This window comes from Bison bison, unplaced genomic scaffold (assembly GCF_000754665.1).
Source record: "Bison bison bison isolate TAMUID 2011002044 unplaced genomic scaffold, Bison_UMD1.0 scf7180017864378, whole genome shotgun sequence".
NCBI lineage: Eukaryota > Metazoa > Chordata > Mammalia > Artiodactyla > Bovidae > Bison > Bison bison.
This window is the reverse complement of record NW_011494950.1, coordinates 3,223,475-3,233,321: the sequence shown is the minus strand read 5'-3', so window position 1 is coordinate 3,233,321 and position 9,847 is coordinate 3,223,475.

Below are 9,847 nucleotides of genomic sequence, written 5' to 3'. Positions count from 1 at the left end.
TAATAAAAAAAAATGACTCTTTCAAAGAAAAATGTGACTGCTGTGATTTTAAGTACACGAATTTTGTCCAAGATTAGTATTTCTTCCAGAGCACCAACCTTTTTTTTTTAGCTCCTTGGTAGGTTTCCACTTTAATGCTTCTAAACGGAAAAAACAAAAAGCAAATGCAGTCTGTCTGTGGTGTTTCCTGTACACAATATAGCAATGAGATTAGTGTTTTGCAAACTTGAGACAAAAACCTCAGAATCCATTATTACTACATATCTTCTCCTAATGAGATGTTTTAATAATAAATTATCTGCTGTATAATAATAGATTGGACCACATAGTATAAAACCAAAAAAAACTAAGTGAAAAAGTTATTTTCTCTATTCAGCCTATAGGTTAAAGAAATAATTTCATATATAAGGGCTAGAAGTAAATGCTGGAAGAAGTTTAATAACATGTGTTTATCTTACAAAAGATTATATCCTCAAACTACACAGTAGAGTGAGTGAAGGAGAGATTTTTATGGAGGAAAAAGACTGACTTATGAAGAGGTTATCTGTAAGGTCCTGGACCAAATTTGTGTCAGTACATGATCCCAATGCACTATCTTTTCTCTCTGACTGTGAGCTCAATAATTCTTTTCCCATTTCACCCTTCACCCAGGAGGAAAGTGCAGTGGAAGTAGTAGAGAGAATCGGGAAATATTCTCTGTAAAAATAAGTGGCAGACATAGAAACGTTATTTTTAAGTCTGGAGCATAGACACAACATTCGCTTTTCTTATCCTTTGTGGTGTCCGATAATAAAGTTAATGTGATAATCATAAGCAGATTTTAGTAACAATGTTCACCAAATAGAAGTGATCGTTAAAGGGACTGCAGATAATTTCTGTTTTCTTCTTTAGAGTAGCTATTTGAATTGTTTTTTAAAAATGAGTGACAATTTTTAGATTAGGAAAAAATCTTTTAGGGTAAGGAAACATATTCACATTGTAAAGCAATTTGAAATTCAGAAAAAAATAATTTTAAAACAATCATTTCACCAGCACCAGAAATTACTAACATTACGTTATCTTGTTTCTGAGCATACATATTTATTTTTTCCATATTTATATTTTGACATACTTCAAATCACAAAGAAATGGTATGCTGTAGGTTTTTTAATTTTTTAAATTTTTCTTTCATAGTAAAAGGATGATAGCCATCAAATTCTTTCCCTCATCCTAGAATTGGCAACAGGAAGGAAAATTACTCCCATATTCTCTCGTTAATAACCATTATACACATATACACATGCCATACTAGTCCAAGTGTCAAATAATTATTTCTTTAACTACTTCTTGAAGCAGCAGTGGGGCAGGGCAAAGAGCAAGGAGTAAACAGGGAAAGATGGGAAAGGTACTCTCACTAAAAATAATAGCAACTGTGGCCTCATTTATCATACAAAACAAATTTGTTTAGTCGCTCAGTCATGTCTGACTCGTGACCCCATGGACTGCAGCGTGCTAGGCTTCCCTGTCCTTCACTGTCTCACAGAGTTTGCTCAAACTCATGTCCATTGAGTCAATGATGCCATCTAACTACCTCTATTAGATGCCATCTAATCTCATCCTCTGTCGTCCCCTTCTCCGGCCTCTTCAATCTTTCCCAGCATGAGAGTATTTTCCAATGAGTCAGCTCTTCGCATCAGGTGGCCAAAGTATTGAAGTTTCAATTTCAGAAAATGAATGGTTATATGACAAATGTAATTCTGACCATATCAGTAATAACGTTAAAGGTAAATGGTCTGAACAGTCAAATCAAAAGTCAGAGATTGCCAAACTGATAAAAGAATAAGGTCCATCTATATGTCCTCTAAAAGAGATTCCAAGGCACAAATAAACGGAACAGAAAATTATGGGGGAAAGATACCATGCAAACAGTAACCATAAAAGAGTTGGAGGCAGCTATATTAATATCGAACAAAATGAACTTAAAGATGAGTGCAATTCCATCAGTCACTTCAGTTCAGTTCAGTCACTCAGTCGTGGCCGACTCTTTGCAACCCCATGAATCGCAGCACACCAGGCCTCCCTGTCCATCACCAACTCCCAGAGTTCACCCAGACTCACGTTCATCGAGTCAGTGATGCCATCCAGCCATCTCATCCTCTGTCGTCCCCTTCTCCTCCTGCCCCTAATCCCTCCCAGCATCAGAGTCTTTTCCAATGAGTCAACTCTTCGCATGAGGTAGCCAAAGTACTGGAGTTTCAGCTTTAGCATCAGTCCTTCCAAAGAAATCCCAGGGCTGATCTCCTTCAGAATGGACTGGTTGGATCTCCTTGCAGTCCAAGGGACTCTCAAGAGTCTTCTCCAACACCACAGTTCAAAAGCATCAATTCTTTGGTGGTCAGCCTTCTTCACAGTCCAACTCTCACATCCATACATGACCACAGGAAAAACCATAGCCTTGACTAGACGAACCTTTGTTGGCAAAGTAATGTCTCTGCTTATGAATGTGCTATCTAGGTTGGTCATAACTTTCCTTCCAAGGAGTAAGTGTCTTTTAATTTCATGGCTGCAGTCACCATCTGCAGTGATTTTGGAGCCCAGAAAAATAAAGTCTGACACTGTTTCCACTGTTTCCCCATCTATTTCCCATGAAGTGATGGGACAGGATGCCATGATCTTTGTTTTCTGAATGTTGAGCTTTAAGCCAACTTTTTCACTCTCCACTTTCACTTTCATCAAGAGGCTTTTCAATCCCATACTACTCAGCAATAAACAGGAATGAAATTGGGTCATTTGCAGAGATGTGGATGGACCTAGAGTGTCATACAGAATGAAGTAAGTCAGAAAGAGGAGATATCATATATTAACACATATATGCGAAATGTAGAAAAACAGTATAGATGATTTCATTTGCAACACAGAGATAGTGACACAGACATAGAGATCAAACAAATGGATACCGAGGGGGAAAAGTGGGGGGTGAATTGGGAGATTGGGGTTGAAATATATGTACTAGTAATAATCTGTATAAAATATATAGCTAATGAGAACCTATTGCATAGCACAGGAAACTCTACTGAATGCTCTGTGATTACCTAAATGGGAAGGAAATCCAAAAAGAGGAGATATATGTATACATATAGCTGATTCATTTTACTGTACAGTGGAAACTAACATAACATTGTAAAGCAACTATATTCCAATAAAAATTAATTTCTAAAAAATGAGTGTAATTCCAGACTTGAGAATTCATGTGAAGGAAACCTGGAATTCCTCTAACTATATAGAAATCCTAGACTTATACTTGTGGAGAAGGAAATGGCAACCCACTCCAGTGTTCTTGCCTGGAGAATCCCAGGGACAGCGGAGCCAGGTGGGCTGCCATCTATGGGGTCGCACAGAGTCGGACACGACTGAAGCGACTTAGCAGACTAATACTTGAGTTGACTTTGATGTCTTGTAGGTTTTCAAGGATTCATAGGTGCCTGAAATTAAATTTCTGTGTGGAGTAGAGCCAAATCAAGGAGTTATCTCACTCTGAGACTTGACTCTTAAATCAGGGTGTAGCATCCCTGACTTGCACAGAGTTTAGTTACAATGGTTCAGTTCCTCCCCAATTTCAGGAATAACAAGGCAAGCACCATTGTCCGTAGATACCCAGGCTGCCAGCCCCTTCACAGATGAATGCTCTTTGGCCATGTGCCAGAGTTCTAGTTAGTATTTGACTGGCAAGTACTAGCTTAATTCAGTACTTGCATTAATTCAATAAAAGCAGCATTGAAACATCCACAGGTTTGGTCTTTAGCTGCCATTTCACTCAGTTATTTTTTGTTGTTGTTGTTTTTATAGTATCTTTCAACCAGCCATGTGTGGCATGAATTCATTTAGAAACCACAATCTTGAATGGCATTCCAAAGGCAAGAGTGGAAATGCCCAAGCCTGGAAAATAAAGAATAGCATCCAGAATTGGCCATCAGACTGTAATTAGTGGAGCTGGAAGTTGGCCATGCCAAGGACTCTAAGCACCCCCTTAATGAAATGTCCAGGGCTCTTTCGTTTTATGTGCTGAGTCTCTCATTTTTTTTTTTATTTTCTTCCTTTCTTAACAGTCAGACTTTTCTATTCTATTAGCACCCAAGTACCATCTGTTATTCCTTTTCACACACTTTTCAAAGCTTTCTCTCACTCCTGCCCATTCTGCATACCTCACCATTATAATGTGGATAATTCTTCAGAGATTCCAATTAGTGTGTTGTTGGACAGCTCAAGAATACAGCCTCTTTGTTACTGAGAGGCATCTGCATTCTCTTCCTCTAGTTCTTGCTCCTGGCATGTCCTGTTGCTGGATCCTCAATACAAAGACCTGTGCTGTCTTTACTTCTGAAATGAGGCTGAGCATCCCTTCCTCTCATGTCTATATTACTCTCGGTTACTCTCGAGCTACAACTCCTTAAAAAAGAGTATATCAAAACAAAACAAAACACTTTCTCCTTTAACCCACCAACAGAAGCCACTTATCTGTAATCCAAGTCGTACTCCTTTCAGACGCTGGGTCAATGCTTTATCTAGTTCCTCCACCAAGGTAACCTCATTTACGAAACTCCTCAATCCTAAGTGCAAGTTGACTCCCGCTGGTCCTCCAGCCTGAGCAGACAACATCCGAAGGAGTGGCCTTGGTTGCACAAGGGCATCCTCCTCCACAAGTGGACTGTGGGGGAAGGGCAGGGTGTATTGAACTTCTGTTTTACCCTCTCTCTGCTTTCTGTTGGTCAGAGAAGTTGGCCACAACAAACTTGTGTTGAACTGAATATGACAGAACCTATTTAACATGAAGAGAGAGGACCTTTCCTCACTACACAGAATTCAGAAATTGGCTGACAGCAAAAATGAGAATAAAAATCAGAGATGTTGATTGAATTGCATTTGATGACATTATTAGGGATGGGACCATCAATTGATGGAAATAATAGAGGAAGAAGGACTGCTCAGACATCCCAGGAGCTACCTAGCTCTCCAATAAGGCATTTGCTTTATGTTTAAGTATCATTTCCACAGACTATAAAAGGGAACATCATTCTCTTTAATCAATTTCTAGTCAAGACAGCCATGTGGGCTTAGCTTGACCATACCTTTCAAAGATGTGATTAAATATGAATAATTAGTCTCTCTTCTTTCCTTTCCTAGACATCATGGCATTAATATTGGCATTTAGTTTCCTTAAATTGCATTCTAAAGTCCACACCCGCCACAGCTCCCTCTCCAGATGTCATTTCTGGAGCCTAGAATTTACAAGCCCCGCCCCCATCTCCTTTTCTATACACATATTTTCTTTTTAACTTGGATTTTTAAAAAGTTTAAAGTCATGATTATTTTCTTAGTGTTTTTTTTTTTCATGTTTTCTGGCTTATTAAAGTGAATGAAGTCGCTCAGTCGTATCTGACTCTTTGCGACCCCATAGACTGTAGCCTACTAGGCTCCTCTGTCCATGGGATTTTCCAGGCAATAGTACTGGAGTGGATTGCCATTTCCTTCTCCAAGGGATCTTCCCAACCCAGGGCTCGAACCCGGGTCTCCTGCACTGTAGACAGACGCTTTACCGTCTGAGCCACCAGGGAAGTCAGGGTATGTTAAAGGATACAGATGAACAACCAGATGAAGAGATGCACAGGCTGAGGTCTGAGAGGGTCCTGACACAGGAGGCTTGTCCCTGTGGAGTTGGGAGGCATCACTTTTCCACCGATGATGTGTGGGAAGCTCCTCAACCTTGTGTAAAGTGAAGATTATTAAGGCATAACTTCTGTTTTTCAAATAAAACTCCTTTGAGTTTTGAAAAATGTATGTAATCATGTAACCACCACCACAATCAAGATACAAAATATTTCTATCAAGTAGAAGTTTCCTCGTGACCCTTTTAGTCCGTTTCCTCCCCCACCCCCATCCTCTACAATTAATCTGGTTTCTGTCCCTTTAGTTTTGCTTTCTCCAGAATGTCATATCAGTAGACTCATGAAGTATGCAGCCTTTTGTATCTGTCTTTTCCCATTCGGAACAATGTGTTTGCTATTTATCCATGTTGTTGCGTGTGTTGATTGTCCATTGCTTTTTAATGCTGAGCAGAATTACATTGTATGATTACATCTGTTAGTCTGCTTATCTTCAAAACTTGTGTGTGTGACAGTCAGGAGGCACAGTGTTTACATCCTAGTTAGATTTTTTTGTTTTGTATTTCCTATCAGACATGATGGGAGAGAATCACCTCGGGATGCAATTTTAGGAAGTAAAACGCCAATATTAATGCCACAGTGTGTAGGAAAGGAAAGAAAAGAAACTGTTCATATTTATTCATATCTTTAAAAGGAATTTTCAATCTAAGCCCATGTGGCTGCCTTGAATAGAAACTGAGAGAACGGGTATTTCTTAAACTGGCCAGGCTGAAATGCTTAGATCCTAAATGATGCATAAATGAAATTGTATTTATATTTATATATATAATTATTTTCCCTATTAAGCAGTTTGGCAGAATGTAAGCTAGGATTTTGTATGCATCTCAAACCACAACATAATTTGGCCCCATAATATAGTACACAGAGAATGAATTTTAGAGTCCGGGCAGGACTTGGGTCCATATCCCCACTCCTGCTGTTTACTAGCTGTGCATTCTTGGGCCATTTCTTGACCTTGGCCCTCTAAGAATAAGTTTGCTAACATCATAACAATAAGCTTCTGGACAACATAACAATAGCTCATAAAGTTGTTATGAGAAACCAAAAGAAAATAAACTTAAAATAATAACACATGCGGCATGCCATACATTCTTAGCACATGGTAGGCAGTCAAATAGTTATCTCACTACCCTCTTTCAGTGGTATATATAGATTTTAAATTTCTATAATAACTTAGGGCAACAAAAAGATTGTTTTTCCTTTAGATTCCAAGTGACTTATTTAAACTATTTTAAATGTAACTCCCACTGTAGTTGGCATTACCAAATGTGGTATTTTTAGTTAAAAATAAGCACATTTTCTTTTTGCCAGTTTATAGAACAGATATCTATTGTTTTAAGTATGTAGAAATAGAAACAGTTGTGGTTTTGCTTCAAATTAAACTGTATGTCAGTCGATACAAAGTGATTTAGCAACCGTTTGATCTAGTCTTTTCTAATCAGCATTAATGCTTATCGCCTATCTTCTCCATCCACATGTTCATCTCTGTAGCCTACAGCCCAAAGATGATAAATACAGAAAGTTCTGTTGCTTTGCTGCAATTACTGAGAGACAATAAGAGGAGCATATAAGGAAACCATACCTTGGGGGCTGGGGTGGAAATAGACCAAAAATGAAAGGCACCTTACATGCAATAGTACATACATTGGGGGTATTGCAGGCTCAGTTACAGACGACCACAATAAAGCAATATTGCAACAAAGCAATTTACATAAACCTTTTGGTTTCCCAGTGCACATACAAGGTATATTTAGACTGCACTATAGTTTATCAAGTATACAATGCAATTATGTCTTAAAAACCTCCATGTAAAAAGAAAAAAAAAAACACCTCCATGTACATACCTTAAGTAAAAACTATTTTATTGCTAAATACTGCTGCCCATCATCTGAGCCTTCAGCAAAAGACAGTAGTAACATCAAAATGACTGGTCACAGATCACAACAAACATAATGATAATGAAAAGTTTGAAATGTGGGAATTACCATGACATGGAGGCATGAAGTGGCCAAATGCTGTTAGAAATATAGCACTGATAGACTCACTTGGCACAGGGTTGCCACAAACCCTCAATTTGTAAAAAAGCAGCACCTGTGAAGCACACTAAAGAGAAACACAATGAAATGAGATCTGCTTGTAATATACCGAGTAGATGTGTGTAACCCTTGGGTTCTCAGGCATGAGAGCAATTACAGAGGCATATAGTAAATGGATTGGAGTTTTATAATACGATGTCTCTGACTCAAGTCATGTTTAGAGACGTGTAAATTTCCAGGCCTAAATCTTTCCTCTAATCTTCTGTGGGTCACTAGAATGTAGATCTCAGATATCAATTAGCAGCAAGACTGTCTTCCTGTCCTCCTTTTCCTCTCCTCCTCTTACTACCACGATGGTCCAGACTGCATAGTATGGTGCACAGGTCATAGTTGGCTTCTGCTCTTGGTTCAGTTGGACTTACTGGTGCTAGGGGGCTTTCACTTCATGCCTCCAGTGGTAAAGAATCCACCTGCCAATTCAGGAGCCACAGGAGATGCAGGTTTGAGCTCTAGTTCTGGAAGATTCCCTGGAGGAGGAAATGGCAACCCGTTCCAATATTCTTGCCAGGATAATCCATGGACAGAGAAGCCTGTTGGGCTACAGTCTGTGGAGTCGCAAAGAGTCAGACATGACTGAGCATGCAGGATCAAGTGGTGCTAGGATGGAGGAGGTTACTTCCCCCTGTACCCTCTTAGGGTTCACAGTCTGGGGCCCTGTGAATTCAACTGACAAAACAGAAGACAGCAAGAAAAAAAACAAACAAACAAGCAGAAGTTATAAATGTGTGCATGGAGCATATATATGCGAAACTGAGTGATGAGTAACTCAAAGATATTGGTTCACAAACTGGTACCCATTTAGGAGGGCAAGAAAAGACCAAAGAAAGAGGCAGGTCACTTCAGATTAGCATGTGGCAGATTTAAAAAGCATGGGAACTTCCATTCAAGGCTTGTCTCCAGCCTCTACAAGATGAGTGGGTATCCACACTCACCTGCCAGAATTGTGAAAGTTTATACAGAGGCCTTAACAAGGTGCAGTCACACACGCAGTCCAGTTGGTCTTAATGGGGGCTTATTACTCTCTCAAGGTTTGTCCCCAGAGTGGCTCCTAGCGTATAAACAGTGGGTGGAAGACGCATTCCAAGTGGATGGGGTGAGGACCCTCCAGTTGCCTGGGTCCAGCTCAGGGACTAACCTGCTGGACCTGCTGTCTACATCTGCTGGATGACCTTCTTCAGCAGGCAGGGTGGTTAGAACATATACAGCATCTTAACAAAGCACAATAATTTGTAGAGAGACAACAAGACAAAGGAAAAGTAGTTTAGGCGGTCATGGGCTGTAAACTGAGGAAAGGTAAATATACAGGGAAGCGAATGATAGAGAAGGGCTAGTTAGTAAGGCTTGTTATTAGATTTCTCTGGTGCCCTCTTTGAGTTGGTAAGTCTAGAGTTGTCTCTGGCGATTAAGAATTGTCCTTCACTTCCTGTGAAAGAGCGAGGAAGGCAGCGTCTTTCTTGAGTCTGTTTATTCTCAGTTACTTTGGGCTCAGAATAACGTTTATGTCCAAGTGGCATATTCTGTGTGGCCCAATCTGAACCCCTTCTGTGGCTTCCAACTTGTAGTCAGTCCCTCTTTTTGGTTCCTAATCTGGTCATGTATTTGCTGAAATGAAGAAACAATCCACCACACCACTGTGGAATAACATAGTCAAAATATATCAATGACACTATCTTTTACTCTGTCCCTAGGGTGATACTCCGGAGAAGGCAATGGCACCCCACTCCAGTACTCTTGCCTGGAAAATCCCATGGAAGGAGGAGCCTGGTGGGCTGCAGTCCATGGGGTCTCGAGGAGTCGGACACAACTGAGCGACTTCACTTTCACTTTACACTTTCATGCATTGGAGAAGGAAATGGCAACCCACTCCAGTGTTCTTGCCTGGAGAATCCCAGGGACGGGGGAGCCTGGTGGGCTGCCGTCTATGGGGTCACACAGAGTCGGACACAACTGAAGTGACTTAGTAGCAGCAAGCAGCAGCAGGCCCCTCAACTTTAAACCTGGAAACATCTGAATTGACCTTAAGATTCAGAGGTTTCTGATGGTGTAAGTCAC